The sequence below is a fragment of the Pipistrellus hanaki genome (genome assembly GCF_964339955.1).
Source record: "Pipistrellus hanaki genome assembly, chromosome: 13".
Taxonomy (NCBI): domain Eukaryota; kingdom Metazoa; phylum Chordata; class Mammalia; order Chiroptera; family Vespertilionidae; genus Pipistrellus; species Pipistrellus hanaki.
The window spans coordinates 1,628,802-1,648,176 of record NC_140515.1 but is presented as its reverse complement, the minus strand read 5'-3'; positions in this window follow the sequence as shown (position 1 = coordinate 1,648,176).

Below are 19,375 nucleotides of genomic sequence, written 5' to 3'. Positions count from 1 at the left end.
TTGGCCACTTTATCAAACACCTTCCTACACTCTGTTATGAACTGAGGCAGCTAGGGAACATTGTCTCTCAACTGTGTTATAGAGTGTAGTACTACATTTCAGTGAAGTGTAAGCCTTTCCAAAGCTGCCGAACGTGTTTCTTTCTCTATTTCAATGGTATTCTGCCTTGTATAACACACATTTACCACTCTAGTCTCCTTTAAGTAATGAATATAGGATTCATACAGTGTTTGATGTTATCTTAACTCGAATTAAGGATTTTCCTTATCTTAGCTACCTTTTCTACACTAAGAACTGACTTGGAGATTCTCTTTCAGCTGTTCTAAACAAGTTCTCATCTGTTTACAGTCATTTTCACTGAATTATTCATGTTTTCATGTAGTTTCCTATATTCTGCCTTCTGGCCCAAGTATAAGCTTTGCCTACTTTATCAAACACCTTCCTACACTCTTTTATGAACTGAGGCAGCTAGGGAACATTGTCTCTCAACTGTGTTATAGACTGTAGTACTACATTTCAGTGAAGTGTAAGGCTTTCCAAAGCTGCCGAACGTGTTTCTTTCTCTATTTCAATGGTATTCTGCCTTGTATAACACACATTTACCACTCTAGTTTCCTTTAAGTAAAGAATATAGGATTCATACAGTGTTTCATGTGATCTTAACTCGAATTAAGGATTTCCCGGATCTTAGCTACCTTTTCTACACTAAGAACTGACTTGGAGATTCTCTTTCAGCTGTTCTAAACAAGTTCTCATGTGTTTACAGTCATTTTCAATGAATTATTTATGTTTTCATGTAGTTTCCTATATTCTGCCTTCTGGCCCAAGTATAAGCTTTGCCCACTTTATCAAACAACTTCCTACACACTGTTATGAACTGAGGCAGCTCGGGAACATTGTCTCTCAACTGTGTTATAGAGTGTAGTACTACATTTCAGTGTAGTTTAAGGCTTTCCAAAGCTGCCGAACGTGTTTGTTTCTCTATTTCAATGGTATTCTGCCTTGTATAACACACATTTACCACTCTAGTCTCCTTTAAGTAAAGAATATAGGATTCATAGAGTGTTTCATGTGATCTTAACTGGAATTAAGGATTTCCCTTATCTTAGCTACCTTTTCTACACTAAGAACTGACTTGGAGTTTCTCTTTCAGCTGTTCTAAACAAGTTCTCATCTGTTTACAGTCATTTTCACTGAATTATTCATGTTTTCATGTAGTTTACTATATTCTGCCTTCTGGCCCAAGTATATGCTTTGCCTACTTTATCAAACACCTTCCTACACTATGTTATGAACGGAGGCAGCTAGGGAACATTGTCTCTCAACTGTGTTATAGAGTGTAGTACTACATTTCAGTGAAGTGTAAGACTTTCCAAAGCTGCCGAACGTGTTTCTTTCTCTATTTCAATGGTATTCTGCCTTGTATAACACACATTTACCACTCTAGTTTCCTTTTAGTAAAGAATATAGGATTCATACAGTGTTTCATGTGATCTTAACTCGAATTAAGGATTTCCCGGATCTTAGCTACCTTTTCTACACTAAGAACTGACTTGGAGATTCTCTTTCAGCTGTTCTAAACAAGTTCTCATCTGTTTACAGTCATTTTCACTGAATTATTCATGTTTTCATGTAGTTTCCTATATTCTGCCTTCTGGCCCAAGTATAAGCTTTGCCTACTTTATCAAACACCTTCCTACACTCTTTTATGAACTGAGGCAGCTAGGGAACATTGTCTCTCAACTGTGTTATAGACTGTAGTACTACATTTCAGTGAAGTGTAAGGCTTTCCAAAGCTGCCGAACGTGTTTGTTTCTCTATTTCAATGGTATTCTGCCTTGTATAACACACATTTACCACTCTAGTCTCCTTTAAGTAGTGAATGTAGGATTCATACAGTGTTTGATGTTATCTTAACTCGAATTAAGGATTTTCCTTATCTTAGCTACCTTTTCTACACTAAGAACTGACTTGGAGATTCTCTTTCAGCTGTTCTAAACAAGTTCTCATCTGTTTACAGTCATTTTCACTGAATTATTCATGTTTTCATGTAGTTTCCTCTATTCTGCTTTCTGGCCCAAGTATAAGCTTTGGCCACTTTATCAAACACCTTCCTACACTCTGTTATGAACTGAGGCAGCTAGGGAACATTGTCTCTCAACTGTGTTATAGAGTGTAGTACTACATTTCAGTGAAGTGTAAGTCTTTCCAAAGCTGCCGAACGTGTTTCTTTCTCTATTTCAATGGTATTCTGCCTTGTATAACACACATTTACCACTCTAGTCTCCTTTAAGTAATGAATATAGGATTCATACAGTGTTTGATGTTATCTTAACTCGAATTCAGGATTTTCCTTATCTTAGCTACCTCTTCTACACTAAGAACTGACTTGGAGATTCTCTTTCAGCTGTTCTAAACAAGTTCTCATCTGTTTACAGTCATTTTCACTGAATTATTCATATTTTCATGTAGTTTCCTATATTCTGCCTTCTGGCCCAAGTATAAGCTTTGGCCACTTTATCAAACATCTTCCTACACACTGTTATGAACTGAGGGAGCTAGGGAACATTGTCTCTCAACTGTGTTATAGAGTGTAGTACTACATTTCAGTGAAGTGTAAGGCTTACCAAAGCTGCCAAACTTGTTTCTTTCTCTATTTCAATGGTATTCTGCCTTGTATAACACACATTTACCACTCTAGTCTCCTTTAAGTAGTGAATGTAGGATTCATACAGTGTTTGATGTTATCTTAACTCGAATTAAGGATTTTCCTTATCTTAGCTACCTTTTCTACACTAAGAACTGACTTGGAGATTCTCTTTCAGCTGTTCTAAACAAGTTCTCATCTGTTTACAGTCATTTTCACTGAATTATTCATGTTTTCATGTAGTTTCCTCTATTCTGCTTTCTGGCCCAAGTATAAGCTTTGGCCACTTTATCAAACACCTTCCTACACTCTGTTATGAACTGAGGCAGCTAGGGAACATTGTCTCTCAACTGTGTTATAGAGTGTAGTACTACATTTCAGTGAAGTGTAAGCCTTTCCAAAGCTGCGGAACGTGTTTCTTTCTCTATTTCAATGGTATTCTGCCTTGTATAACACACATTTACCACTCTAGTTTCCTTTTAGTAAAGAATATAGGATTCATACAGTGTTTCATGTTCTCTTAACTCGAATTAAGGATTTCCCGGATCTTAGCTATCTTTTCTACACTAAGAACTGACTTGTAGATTCTCTTTCAGCTGTTCTAAACAAGTTCTCATGTGTTTACAGTCATTTTCAATGAATTATTCATGTTTTCATGTAGTTTCCTATATTCTGCCTTCTGGCCCAAGCATAAGCTTTGCCCACTTTATCAAACAACTTCCTACACAATGTTATGAACTGAGGGAGCTAGGAACATTGTCTCTCAACTGTGTTATAGAGTGTAGTACTACATTTCAGTGAAGTGTAAGGCTTTCCAAAGCTGCCAAACTTGTTTCTTTCTCTATTTCAATGGTATTCTGCCTTGTATAACACACATTTACCACTCCAGTCTCCTTTAAGTAATGAATATAGGATTCATACAGTGTTTGATGTTATCTTAACTCGAATTAAGGATTTTCCTTATCTTAGCTACCTTTTCTACACTAAGAACTGACTTGGAGATTCTCTTTCAGCTGTTCTAAACAAGTTCTCATCTGTTTACAGTCATTTTCACTGAATTATTCATGTTTTCATGTAGTTTCCGATATTCTGCCTTCTGGCCCAAGTATAAGCTTTGCCTACTTTATCAAACACCTTCCTACACTCTTTTATGAACTGAGGCAGCTAGGGAACATTGTCTCTCAACTGTGTTATAGACTGTAGTACTACATTTCAGTGAAGTGTAAGGCTTTCCAAAGCTGCCGAACGTGTTTCTTTCTCTATTTCAATGGTATTCTGCCTTGTATAACACACATTTACCACTCTAGTTTCCTTTAAGTAAAGAATATAGGATTCATACAGTGTTTCATGTGATCTTAACTCGAATTAAGGATTTCCCGGATCTTAGCTACCTTTTCTACACTAAGAACTGACTTGGAGATTCTCTTTCAGCTGTTCTAAACAAGTTCTCATGTGTTTACAGTCATTTTCAATGAATTATTTATGTTTTCATGTAGTTTCCTATATTCTGCCTTCTGGCCCAAGTATAAGCTTTGCCCACTTTATCAAACAACTTCCTACACACTGTTATGAACTGAGGCAGCTCGGGAACATTGTCTCTCAACTGTGTTATAGAGTGTAGTACTACATTTCAGTGAAGTGTAAGGCTTTCCAAAGCTGCCGAACGTGTTTGTTTCTCTATTTCAATGGTATTCTGCCTTGTATAACACACATTTACCACTCTAGTCTCCTTTAAGTAAAGAATATAGGATTCATAGAGTGTTTCATGTGATCTTAACTGGAATTAAGGATTTCCCTTATCTTAGCTACCTTTTCTACACTAAGAACTGACTTGGAGATTCTCTTTCAGCTGTTCTAAACAAGTTCTCATCTGTTTACAGTCATTTTCACTGAATTATTCATGTTTTCATGTAGTTTCCTATATTCTGCTTTCTGGCCCAAGTATAAGCTTTGCCTACTTTATCAAACACCTTCCTACACTCTTTTATGAACTGAGGCAGCTAGGGAACATTGTCTCTCAACTGTGTTATAGACTGTAGTACTACATTTCAGTGAAGTGTAAGGCTTTCCAAAGCTGCCGAACGTGTTTGTTTCTCTATTTCAATGGTATTCTGCCTTGTATAACACACATTTACCACTCTAGTCTCCTTTAAGTAATGAATATAGGATTCATACAGTGTTTGATGTTATCTTAACTCGAATTCAGGATTTTCCTTATCTTAGCTACCTTTTCTACACTAAGAACTGACTTGGAGATTCTCTTTCAGCTGTTCTAAACAAGTTCTAATCTGTTTACAGTCATTTTCACTGAATTATTCATGTTTTCATGTAGTTTCCTATATTCTGCCTTCTGGCCCAAGCATAAGCTTTGCCCACTTTATCAAACAACTTCCTACACACTGTTATGAACTGAGGGAGCTAGGAACATTGTCTCTCAACTGTGTTATAGAGTGTAGTACTACATTTCAGTGAAGTGTAAGGCTTTCCAAAGCTGCCGAACTTGTTTCTTTCTCTATTTCAATGGTATTCTGCCTTGTATAACACACATTTACCACTCTAGTCTCCTTTAAGTAATGAATATAGGATTCATACAGTGTTTGATGTTATCCTAACTCGAATTAAGGATTTTCCTTATCTTAGCTACCTTTTCTACACTAAGAACTGACTTGGAGATTCTCTTTCAGCTGTTCTAAACAAGTTCTCATCTGTTTACAGTCATTTTCACTGAATTATTCATGTTTTCATGTAGTTTCCTATATTCTGCCTTCTGGCCCAAGTATAAGCTTTGCCTACTTTATCAAACACCTTCCTACACTCTTTTATGAACTGAGGCAGCTAGGGAACATTTTCTCTCAACTGTGTTATAGACTGTAGTACTACATTTCAGTGAAGTGTAAGGCTTTCCAAAGCTGCCGAATGTGTTTCTTTCTCTATTTCAATGGTATTCTGCCTTGTATAACACACATTTACCACTCTAGTTTCCTTTAAGTAAAGAATATAGGATTCATACAGTGTTTCATGTGATCTTAACTCGAATTAAGGATTTCCCGGATCTTAGCTACCTTTTCTACACTAAGAACTGACTTGGAGATTCTCTTTCAGCTGTTCTAAACAAGTTCTCATGTGTTTACAGTCATTTTCAATGAATTATTTATGTTTTCATGTAGTTTCCTATATTCTGCCTTCTGGCCCAAGTATAAGCTTTGCCCACTTTATCAAACAACTTCCTACACACTGTTATGAACTGAGGCAGCTCGGGAACATTGTCTCTCAACTGTGTTATAGAGTGTAGTACTACATTTCAGTGAAGTGTAAGGCTTTCCAAAGCTGCCGAACGTGTTTGTTTCTCTATTTCAATGGTATTCTGCCTTGTATAACACACATTTACCACTCTAGTTTCCTTTAAGTAAAGAATATAGGATTCATACAGTGTTTCATGTGATCTTAACTCAAATTAAGGATTTCCCGGATCTTAGCTACCTTTTCTACACTAAGAACTGACTTGGAGATTCTCTTTCAGCTGTTCTAAACAAGTTCTCATGTGTTTACAGTCATTTTCAATGAATTATTTATGTTTTCATGTAGTTTCCTATATTCTGCCTTCTGGCCCAAGTATAAGCTTTGCCCACTTTATCAAACAACTTCCTACACACTGTTATGAACTGAGGCAGCTCGGGAACATTCTCTCAACTGTGTTATAGAGTGTAGTACTACATTTCAGTGAAGTGTAAGGCTTTCCAAAGCTGCCGAACGTGTTTGTTTCTCTATTTCAATGGTATTCTGCCTTGTATAACACACATTTACCACTCTAGTCTCCTTTAAGTAAAGAATATAGGATTCATAGAGTGTTTCATGTGATCTTAACTGGAATTAAGGATTTCCCTTATCTTAGCTACCTTTTCTACACTAAGAACGGACTTGGAGATTCTCTTTCAGCTGTTCTAAACAAGTTCTCATCTGTTTACAGTCATTTTCAATGAATTATTCACGTTTTCATGTAGTTTCCTATATTCTGCCTTCTGGCCCAAGTATAAGCTTTGCCCACCTTATCAAACAACTTCCTACACACTGTTATGAACTGAGGGAGCTAGGGAACATTGTCTCTGAACTGTGTTATAGAGTGTAGTACTACATTTCAGTGTAGTGTAAGGCTTTCCAAAGCTGCCGAACGTGTTTCTTTCTCTATTTCAATGGTATTCTGCCTTGTATAACACACATTTACCACTCTAGTCTCCTTTAAGTAATGAATATAGGATTCATACAGTGTTTGATGTTATCTTAACTCGAATTCAGGATTTTCCTTATCTTAGCTACCTCTTCTACACTAAGAACTGACTTGGAGATTCTCTTTCAGCTGTTCTAAACAAGTTCTCATCTGTTTACAGTCATTTTCACTGAATTATTCATATTTTCATGTAGTTTCCTATATTCTGCCTTCTGGCCCAAGTATAAGCTTTGGCCACTTTATCAAACAACTTCCTACACACTGTTATGAACTGAGGGAGCTAGGGAACATTGTCTCTCAACTGTGTTATAGAGTGTAGTACTACATTTCAGTGAAGTGTAAGGCTTTCCAAAGCTGCCAAACTTGTTTCTTTCTCTATTTCAATGGTATTCTGCCTTGTATAACACACATTTACCACTCTAGTCTCCTTTATGTAGTGAATATAGGATTCATACAGTGTTTGATGTTATCTTTACTCGAATTAAGGATTTTCCTTATCTTAGCTACCTTTTCTACACTAAGAACTGACTTGGAGATTCTCTTTCAGCTGTTCTAATCAAGTTCTCATCTGTTTACAGTCATTTTCACTGAATTATTCATGTTTTCATGTAGTTTCCTCTATTCTGCCTTCTGGCCCAAGTATAAGCTTTGGCCACTTTATCAAACACCTTCCTACACTCTGTTATGAACTGAGGCAGCTAGGGAACATTGTCTCTCAACTGTGTTATAGAGTGTAGTTCTACATTTCAGTGAAGTGTAAGGCTTTCCAAAGCTGCCAAACTTGTTTCTTTATCTATTTCAATGGTATTCTGCCTTGTATAACACACATTTACCACTCTAGTTTCCTTTAAGTAAAGAATATAGGATTCATACAATGTTTCATGGGATCTTAACTGGTATTAAGGATTTGCCTTATCTTAGCTACCTTTTCTACACTAAGAACTGACTTGGAGTTTCTCTTTCAGCTGTTCTAAACAAGTTCTCATCTGTTTACAGTCATTTTCACTGAATTATTCATGTTTTCATGTAGTTTACTATATTTTGCCTTCTGGCCCAAGTATAAGCTTTGCCTACTTTATCAAACACCTTCCTACACTATGTTATGAACGGAGGCAGCTAGGGAACATTGTCTCTCAACTGTGTTATAGAGTGTAGTACTACATTTCAGTGAAGTGTAAGACTTTCCAAAGCTGCCGAACGTGTTTCTTTCTCTATTTCAATGGTATTCTGCCTTGTATAACACACATTTACCACTCTAGTTTCCTTTTAGTAAAGAATATAGGATTCATACAGTGTTTCATGTGATCTTAACTCGAATTAAGGATTTCCCGGATCTTAGCTACCTTTTCTACACTAAGAACTGACTTGGAGATTCTCTTTCAGCTGTTCTAAACAAGTTCTCATCTGTTTACAGTCATTTTCACTGAATTATTCATGTTTTCATGTAGTTTCCTATATTCTGCCTTCTGGCCCAAGTATAAGCTTTGCCTACTTTATCAAACACCTTCCTACACTCTTTTATGAACTGAGGCAGCTAGGGAACATTGTCTCTCAACTGTGTTATAGACTGTAGTACTACATTTCAGTGAAGTGTAAGGCTTTCCAAAGCTGCCGAACGTGTTTGTTTCTCTATTTCAATGGTATTCTGCCTTGTATAACACACATTTACCACTCTAGTCTCCTTTAAGTAAAGAATATAGGATTCATAGAGTGTTTCATGTGATCTTAACTGGAATTAAGGATTTCTCTTATCTTAGCTACCTTTTCTACACTAAGAACTGACTTGGAGATTCTCTTTCAGCTGTTCTAAACAAGTTCTCATCTGTTTACAGTCATTTTCAATGAATTATTCATGTTTTCATGTAGTTTCTTATATTCTGCCTTCTGGCCCAAGTATAAGCTTTGCCCACCTTATCAAACAACTTCCTACACACTGTTATGAACTGAGGGAGCTAGGGAACATTGTCTCTGAACTGTGTTATAGAGTGTAGTACTACATTTCAGTGTAGTGTAAGGCTTTCCAAAGCTGCCGAACGTGTTTCTTTCTCTATTTCAATGGTATTCTGCCTTGTATAACACACATTTACCACTCTAGTCTCCTTTAAGTAATGAATATAGGATTCATACAGTGTTTGATGTTATCTTAACTCGAATTCAGGATTTTCCTTATCTTAGCTACCTTTTCTACACTAAGAACTGACTTGGAGATTCTCTTTCAGCTGTTCTAAACAAGTTCTCATCTGTTTACAGTCATTTTCACTGAATTATTCATGTTTTCATGTAGTTTCCTATATTCTGCCTTCTGGCCCAAGTATAAGCTTTGGCCACTTTATCAAACACCTTCCTACACTCTGTTATGAACTGAGGCAGCTAGGGAACATTGTCTCTCAACTGTGTTATAGAGTGTAGTACTACATTTCAGTGAAGTGTAAGCCTTTCCAAAGCTGCCGAACGTGTTTCTTTCTCTATTTCAATGGTATTCTGCCTTGTATAACACACATTTACCACTCTAGTTTCCTTTTAGTAAAGAATATAGGATTCATACAGTGTTTCATGTGATCTTAACTCGAATTAAGGATTTCCCGGATCTTAGCTATCTTTTCTACACTAAGAACTGACTTGTAGATTCTCTTTCAGCTGTTCTAAACAAGTTCTCATGTGTTTACAGTCATTTTCAATGAATTATTCATGTTTTCATGTAGTTTCCTATATTCTGCCTTCTGGCACAAGCATAAGCTTTGACCACTTTATCAAACAACTTCCTACACACTGTTATGAACTGAGGGAGCTAGGAACATTGTCTCTCAACTGTGTTATAGAGTGTAGTACTACATTTCAGTGAAGTGTAAGGCTTTCCAAAGCTGCCCAACTTGTTTCTTTCTCTATTTCAATGGTATTCTGCCTTGTATAACACACATTTACCACTCTAGTCTCCTTTATGTAGTGAATATAGGATTCATACAGTGTTTGATGTTATCTTAACTCGAATTAAGGATTTTCCTTATCTTACCTACCTTTTCTACACTAAGAACTGACTTGGAGATTCTCTTTCAGCTGTTCTAAACAAGTTCTCATCTGTTTACAGTCATTTTCACTGAATTATTCATGTTTTCATGTAGTTTCCTCTATTCTGCCTTCTGGCCCAAGTATAAGCTTTGGCCACTTTATCAAACACCTTCCTACACTCTGTTATGAACTGAGGCAGCTAGGGAACATTGTCTCTCAACTGTGTTATAGAGTGTAGTACTACATTTCAGTGAAGTGTAAGCCTTTCCAAAGCTGCCGAAAGTGTTTCTTTCTCTATTTCAATGGTATTCTGCCTTGTATAACACACATTTACCACTCTAGTTTCCTTTAAGTAAAGAATATATGATTCATACAATGTTTCATGGGATCTTAACTGGTATTAAGGATTTGCCTTATCTTAGCTACCTTTTCTACACTAAGAACTGACTTGGAGTTTCTCTTTCAGCTGTTCTAAACAAGTTCTCATCTGTTTACAGTCATTTTCACTGAATTATTCATGTTTTCATGTAGTTTCCTCTATTCTGCTTTCTGGCCCAAGTATAAGCTTTGGCCACTTTATCAAACACCTTCCTACACTCTGTTATGAACTGAGGCAGCTAGGGAACATTGTCTCTCAACTGTGTTATAGAGTGTAGTACTACATTTCAGTGAAGTGTAAGCCTTTCCAAAGCTGCCGAACGTGTTTCTTTCTCTATTTCAATGGTATTCTGCCTTGTATAACACACATTTACCACTCTAGTTTCCTTTTAGTAAAGAATATAGGATTCATACAGTGTTTCATGTGATCTTAACTCGAATTAAGGATTTCCCGGATCTTAGCTATCTTTTCTACACTAAGAACTGACTTGTAGATTCTCTTTCAGCTGTTCTAAACAAGTTCTCATGTGTTTACAGTCATTTTCAATGAATTATTCATGTTTTCATGTAGTTTCCTATATTCTGCCTTCTGGCCCAAGCATAAGCTTTGACCACTTTATCAAACAACTTCCTACACACTGTTATGAACTGAGGGAGCTAGGAACATTGTCTCTCAACTGTGTTATAGAGTGTAGTACTACATTTCAGTGAAGTGTAAGGCTTTCCAAAGCTGCCGAACTTGTTTCTTTCTCTATTTCAATGGTATTCTGCCTTGTATAACACACATTTACCACTCTAGTCTCCTTTAAGTAATGAATATAGGATTCATACAGTGTTTGATGTTATCTTAACTCGAATTAAGGATTTTCCTTATCTTAGCTACCTTTTCTACACTAAGAACTGACTTGGAGATTCTCTTTCAGCTGTTCTAAACAAGTTCTCATCTGTTTACAGTCATTTTCACTGAATTATTCATGTTTTCATGTAGTTTCCTATATTCTGCCTTCTGGCCCAAGTATAAGCTTTGCCTACTTTATCAAACACCTTCCTACACTCTTTTATGAACTGAGGCAGCTAGGGAACATTGTCTCTCAACTGTGTTATAGACAGTAGTACTACATTTCAGTGAAGTGTAAGGCTTTCCAAAGCTGCCGAACGTGTTTCTTTCTCTATTTCAATGGTATTCTGCCTTGTATAACACACATTTACCACTCTAGTTTCCTTTAAGTAAAGAATATAGGATTCATACAGTGTGTGATGTTATCTTAACTCGAATTAAGGATTTCCCGGATCTTAGCTACCTTTTCTACACTAAGAACTTTCTTGGAGATTCTCTTTCAGCTGTTCTAAACAAGTTCTCATGTGTTTACAGTCATTTTCACTGAATTATTCATGTTTTCATGTCGTTTCCTATATTCTGCCTTCTGGCCCAAGTATAAGCTTTGCCCACTTTATCAAACAACTTCCTACAAACTGTTATGAACTGAGGCAGCTCTGGAACATTGTCTCTCAACTGTGTTATAGAGTGTAGTACTACATTTTAGTGAAGTGTAAGGCTTTCCAAAGCTGCCGAACGTGTTTGTTTCTCTATTTCAATGGTATTCTGCCTTTATAACACACATTTACCACTATAGTCTCCTTTAAGTAAAGAATATAGGATTAATAGAGTGTTTCATGTGATCTTAACTGGAATTAAGGATTTCCCTTATCTTAGCTACCTTTTCTACACTAAGAACTGACTTGGAGATTCTCTTTCAGCAGTTCTTAACAAGTTCTCATCTGTTTACAGTCATTTTCACTGAATTATTCATGTTTTCATGTAGTTTCCTATATTCTGCCTTCTGGCCCAAGTATAAGCTTTGGCCACTTTATCAAACAACTTCCTACACACTGTTATGAACTGAGGGAGCTAGGGAACATTGTCTCTCAACTGTGTTATAGAGTGTAGTACTACATTTCAGTGAAGTGTAAGGCTTTCCAAAGCTGCCGAACTTGTTTCTTTCTCTATTTCAATGGTATTCTGCCTTGTATAACACACATTTACCACTCTAGTCTCCTTTAAGTAATGAATATAGGATTCATACAGTGTTTGATGTTATCTTAACTCGAATTAAGGATTTCCCTTATCTTAGCTACCTTTTCTACACTAAGAACTGACTTGGAGATTCTCTTTCAGCTGTTCTAAACAAGTTCTCATCTGTTTACAGTCATTTTCACTGAATTATTCATGTTTTCATGTAGTTTCCTATATTCTGCCTTCTGGCCCAAGTATAAGCTTTGACCACTTTATCAAACAACTTCCTACACACTGTTATGAACTGAGGGAGCTAGGGAACATTGTCTCTCAACTGTGTTATAGAGTGTAGTACTACATTTCAGTGAAGTGTAAGGCTTTCCAAAGCTGCCAAACTTGTTTCTTTATCTATTTCAATGGTATTCTGCCTTGTATAACACACATTTACCACTCTAGTCTCCTTTAAGTAATGAATATAGGATTCATACAGTGTTTGATGTTATCTTAACTCGAATTAAGGATTTTCCTTATCTTAGCTACCTTTTCTACACTAAGAACTGAGTTGCAGATTCTCTTTCAGCTGTTCTAAACAAGTTCTCATCTGTTTACAGTCTTTTTCACTGAATTATTCATGTTTTCATGTAGTTTCCTATATTCTGCCTTCTGGCCCAAGTATAAGCTTTGCCCACTTTACCAAACACCTTCCTACACTCTGTTATGAACTGAGGCAGCTAGGGAACATTGTCTCTCAACTGTGTTATAGAGTGTAGTACTACATTTCAGTGAAGTGTAAGCCTTTCCAAAGCTGCCGAAAGTGTTTCTTTCTCTATTTCAATGGTATTCTGCATTGTATAACACACATTTACCACTCTAGTTTCCTTTAAGTAAAGAATATAGGATTCATACAATGTTTCATGGGATCTTAACTGGTATTAAGGATTTCCCTTATCTTAGCTACCTTTTCTACACTAAGAACTGACTTGCAGATTCTCTTTCAGCTGTTCTAAACAAGTTCTCATCTGTTTACAGTCATTTTCACTGAATTATTCATGTTTTCATGTAGTTTCCTATATTCTGCCTTCTGGCCCAAGTATAAGCTTTGCCTACTTTATCAAACACCTTCCTACACTCTGTTATGAACTGAGGCAGCTAGGGAACATTGTCTCTCAACTGTGTTATAGAGTGTAGTACTACATTTCAGTGAAGTGTAAGCCTTTCCAAAGCTGCCGAACGTGTTTCTTTCTCTATTTCAATGGTATTCTGCCTTGTATAACACACATTTACCACTGTAGTCTCCTTTAAGTAAAGAATATAGGATTAATAGAGTGTTTCATGTGATCTTAACTGGAATTAAGGATTTCCCTTATCTTAGCTACCTTTTCTACACTAAGAACTGACTTGGAGATTCTCTTTCAGCAGTTCTAAACAAGTTCTCATCTGTTTACAGTCATTTTCACTGAATTATTCATGTTTTCATGTAGTTTCCTATATTCTGCCTTCTGGCCCAAGTATAAGCTTTGGCCACTTTATCAAACAACTTCCTACACACTGTTATGAACTGAGGGAGCTAGTTAACATTGTCTCTCAACTGTGTTATAGAGTGTAGTACTACATTTCAGTGAAGTGTAAGGTTTTCCAAAGCTGCCAAACTTGTTTCTTTCTCTATTTCAATGGTATTCTGCCTTGTATAACACACATTTACCACTCTAGTCTCCTTTAAGTAATGAATATAGGATTCATACAGTGTTTGATGTTATCTTAACTCGAATTAAGGATTTTCCTTATCTTAGCTACCTTTTCTACACTAAGAACTGAGTTGCAGATTCTCTTTCAGCTGTTCTAAACAAGTTCTCATCTGTTTACAGTCTTTTTCACTGAATTATTCATGTTTTCATGTAGTTTCCTATATTCTGCCTTCTGGCCCAAGTATAAGCTTTGCCCACTTTACCAAACACCTTCCTACACTCTGTTATGAATTGAGGCAGCTAGGGAACATTGTCTCTCAACTGTGTTATAGAGTGTAGTACTACATTTCAGTGAAGTGTAAGCCTTTCCAAAGCTGCCGAAAGTGTTTCTTTCTCTATTTCAATGGTATTCTGCATTGTATAACACACATTTACCACTCTAGTTTCCTTTAAGTAAAGAATATAGGATTCATACAATGTTTCATGGGATCTTAACTGGTATTAAGGATTTCCCTTATCTTAGCTACCTTTTCTACACTAAGAACTGACTTGCAGATTCTCTTTCAGCTGTTCTAAACAAGTTCTCATCTGTTTACAGTCATTTTCACTGAATTATTCATGTTTTCATGTAGTTTCCTATATTCTGCCTTCTGGCCCAAGTATAAGCTTTGCCTACTTTATCAAACACCTTCCTACACTCTGTTATGAACTGAGGCAGCTAGGGAACATTGTCTCTCAACTGTGTTATAGAGTGTAGTACTACATTTCAGTGAAGTGTAAGCCTTTCCAAAGCTGCCGAACGTGTTTCTTTCTCTATTTCAATGGTATTCTGCCTTGTATAACACACATTTACCACTGTAGTCTCCTTTAAGTAAAGAATATAGGATTAATAGAGTGTTTCATGTGATCTTAACTGGAATTAAGGATTTCCCTTATCTTAGCTACCTTTTCTACACTAAGAACTGACTTGGAGATTCTCTTTCAGCAGTTCTAAACAAGTTCTCATCTGTTTACAGTCATTTTCACTGAATTATTCATGTTTTCATGTAGTTTCCTATATTCTGCCTTCTGGCCCAAGTATAAGCTTTGGCCACTTTATCAAACAACTTCCTACACACTGTTATGAACTGAGGGAGCTAGTTAACATTGTCTCTCAACTGTGTTATAGAGTGTAGTACTACATTTCAGTGAAGTGTAAGGTTTTCCAAAGCTGCCAAACTTGTTTCTTTCTCTATTTCAATGGTATTCTGCCTTGTATAACACACATTTACCACTCTAGTCTCCTTTAAGTAATGAATATAGGATTCATACAGTGTTTGATGTTATCTTAACTCGAATTAAGGGTTTCCCTTTTCTTAGCTACCTTTTCTACACTAAGAACTGACTTGGAGATTCTCTTTCAGCTGTTCTAAACAAGTTCTCATTTGTTTACAGTCATTTTCACTGAATTATTCATGTTTTCATGTAGTTTCCTATATTCTGCCTTCTGGCCCAAGTATAAGCTTTGGCCACTTTATCAAACAACTTCCTACACACTGTTATGAACTGAGGGAGCTAGGGAACATTGTCTCTCAACTGTGTTATAGAGTGTAGTACTACATTTCAGTGAAGTGTAAGGCTTTCCAAAGCTGCCAAACTTGTTTCTTTCTCTATTTCAATGGTATTCTGCCTTGTATAACACACATTTACCACTCTAGTCTCCTTTAAGTAATGAATATAGGATTCATACAGTGTTTGATGTTATCTTAACTCGAATTAAGGATTTTCCTTATCTTAGCTACCTTTTCTACACTAAGAACTGACTTGCAAGGCCCGGAGCAGCAGCTGCCAGGCTGGGAGTGGCCAGGCCCGGAGCAGCCGGGTCTGGTGTGGCCAGGCCCGGAGCAGCGGCTGCCAGTATGGGAGCGGCCAGGCCCGGAGCAGCCGGGTCTGGTGCGGCCAGGCCCGGAGCAGCGGCTGCCAGGCTGGGAGCGGCCAGGCCCGGAGCAGCGGCTGCCAGGCTGGGAGCGGCCAGTCCCGGAGCAGCCGGGTCTGGTGCGGCCAGGCCAGGAGCAGCGGCTGCCAGGCTGGGAGCGGCCAGTCCCGGAGCAGCCGGGTCTGGTGCGGCCAGGCCAGGAGCAGCGGGTGCCAGGCTGGGAGAGGCCAGGCCCGGAGCAGCCGGGTCTGGTGCGGCCAGGCCAGGAGCAGCGGCTGCCAGGCTGGGAGCGTCCAGGCCCGGAGCAGCCGGGTCTGGTGCGGCCAGGCCCGGAGCAGCGACTTCCAGGCTGGGAGCGGCCAGGCCCGGAGCAGCCGGGTCTGGTGCGGCCAGGCCCGGAGCAGCGGCTGCCAGGCTGGGAGCGGACAGGCCCGGAGCAGCCGGGTCTGGTGCGGCCAGGCCCGGAGCAGCCGGGTCTGGTGCGGCCAGGCCCGGAGCAGCGACTGCCAGGCTGGGAGCGGCCAGGCCCGAAGCAGCTGGGTCTGGTGTGGCCAGGCCCGGAGCAGTGGCTGCCAGGCTGGGAGTGGCCAGGCCTGGAGAAGCGGCTGCCAGGCTGGGAGCGGCCAGGCCCGGAGCCGCCGGGTCTTGTGCGGGCAGGCCCGGAGCAGCAGCGGCCAGGCTGGGAGCGGCCAGGCCCGGAGCAGCCGGGTCGGGTGCGGCCAGGCCTGGAGCAGCGGCTGCCAGGCTGGGAGCGGCCAGGCCCGGAGCAGCCGGGTCTGGTGCGGCCAGGCCCGGAGCAGTGGCTGCCAGGCTGGGAGTGGCCAGGCCTGGAGAAGCGGCTGCCAGGCTGGGAGCGGCCAGGCCCGGAGCAGCCGGGTCGGGTGCGGCCAGGCGTGGAGCAGCGGCTGCCAGGCTGGGAGCGGCCAGGCCCGGAGCAGCCGGGTCTGGTGCGGCCAGGCCAGGAGCAGCGGCTGCCAGGCTGGGAGCGGCCAGGCCCGGAGCAGCAGCTGCCAGGCTGGGAGCGGCCAGGCCCGGAGCAGCCGGGTCTGGTGCGGCCAGGCCCGGAGCAGCGACTGCCAGGCTGGGAGCGGCCAGGCCCGGAGCAGCCGGGTCTGGTGCGGCCAGGCCAGGAGCAATGGCTGTCAGGCTGGGAGCAGCCAGGCCCGGAGCAGCGGCTGTCAGGCTGGGAGCGGCCAGGCCCGGAGCGGCCGGGACCGGAGCAACCGGTCCCAGAGCAGCCGGGTCGGGTGCGGCCAGGCCTGTAGCAGCAACAGCCAAGTCCAGAGCAACTAGGTCGGGAGCGGCAGTGACCAGACCCAGAGCAGCTGGTTGTGGAACGAACCAGAGCAACAGAGGCCAGGCCCGGAGCAGCCAGGCCCGAAACAGCTCGCTCCTCGCCTGTACCTGCCCACGGCTGCCTCTCAGACATGGCTGGAAACTTTTGCGGGAACTTGAGGGTCTGCTGAATCAAGTGATGAAGGCTTAGATCTGGATGTGTTGAGTTAGTATAGCGCTGGGGTGTTGATCTGTAAGTGCCTTGGGTGGGGCCTGGATGAGGCTGGTTGACCTATTTGGAAATGTCTTTTGTGTGAAGTGTATCATTGGGCATGTGGAGGTATTATTGATATGAGATAATGCTAAGTAACAGATTTACTATCTGAAAAGGGATTTACTATCCGGGAAAGGGAGGGAGGAAGAGACTGAACATAAACTGTGCACCTATGGATGAGGACAATGGGGGAGCGGGAGGGGGCGGAGGGTGGGGTGGGAACCTGGTGGAGGGGGGAAGAAATGAGGAACCTTTGTAATAATATGAACAATAAAGATTGATTAAAAAAATAATAAAAAAAAGAACTGACTTGCAGATTCTCTTTCAGCTGTTCTAAACAAGTTCTCATCCGTTTACAGTCATTTTCACTGAATTATTCATGTTTTCATGTAGTTTCCTATATTCTGCCTTCTGGCCCAAGTATAAGCTTTGCCTACTTTATCAAACACCTTCCTACACTCTGTTATGAACTGAGGCAGCTAGGGAACATTGTCTCTCAACTGTGTTATAGAGTGTAGTACTACATTTCAGTGAAGTGTAAGCCTTTCCAAAGCTGCCGAACGTGTTTCTTTCTCTATTTCAATGGTATTCTGCCTTGTATAACACACATTTACCACACTAGTTTCCTTTAAGTAAAGAATATAGGATTCATACAGTGTTTCATGTGATCTTAACTCGAATTAAGGATTTCCCGGATCTTAGCTACCTTTTCTACACTAAGAACTGACTTGGAGATTCTCTTTCAGCTGTTCTAAACAAGTTCTCATGTGTTTACAGTCATTTTCAATGAATTATTCATGTTTTCATGTAGTTTCCTATATTCTGCCTTCTGGCCCAAGTATAAGCTTTGCCAACTTTATCAAACAACTTCCTACACACTGTTATGAACTGAGGCAGCTCGGAAACATTGTCTCTCAACTGTGTTATAGAGTGTAGTACTACATTTCAGTGAAGTGTAAGGCTTTCCAAAGTTGCGAAACGTGTTTCTTTCTCTATTTCAATGGTATTCTGCCTTATATAACACACATTTACCACTCTAGTCTCCTTTAAGTAAACAATATAGGATTCATACAGTGTTTGATGTTATCTTAACTCGAATTAAGGATTTCCCGGATTTAGCTACCTTTTCTACACTAAGAACTGACTTGGATATTCTCTTTCAGCTGTTCTAAACAAGTTCTCATCTGTTTTCAGTCATTTTCACTGAATTATTCATGTTTTCATGTAGTTTCCTATATTCTGCCTTCTGGCCCAAGTATAAGCTTTGGCCACTTTATCAAACAACTTACTACACACTGTTATGAACTGAGGGAGCTAGGGGACATTGTCTCTCAACTGTGTTATAGAGTGTAGTACTACATTTCAGTGAAGTGTAAGGCTTTCCAAAGCTGCCGAACTTGTTTCTTTCTCTATTTCAATGGTATTCTGCCTTGTATAACACACATTTACCACTCTAGTCTCCTTTAAGTAATGAATATAGGATTCATACAGTGTTTGATGTTATCTTAACTCGAATTAAGGATTTTCCTTATCTTAGCTACCTTTTCTACACTAAGAACTGACTTGGAGATTCTCTTTCAGCTGTTCTAAACAATTTCTCATCTGTTTACAGTCATTTTCACTGAATTATTCATGTTTTCATGTCGTTTCCTATATTCTGCCTTCTGGCCCAAGTATAAGCTTTGTCCACTTTATCAAACAACTTCCTACAAACTGTTATGAACTGAGGGAGCTAGGGAACATTGTCTCTCAACTGTGTTATAGAGTGTAGTACTACATTTCAGTGAAGTGTAAGGCTTTCCAAAGCTGCCGAACGTGTTTCTTTCTCTATTTCAATGGTATTCTGCCTTGTATAACACACATTTACCACTCTAGTCTCCTTTAAGTAATGAATATAGGATTCATACAGTGTGTGATGTTATCTTAACTCGAATTAAGGATTTTCCTTATCTTAGC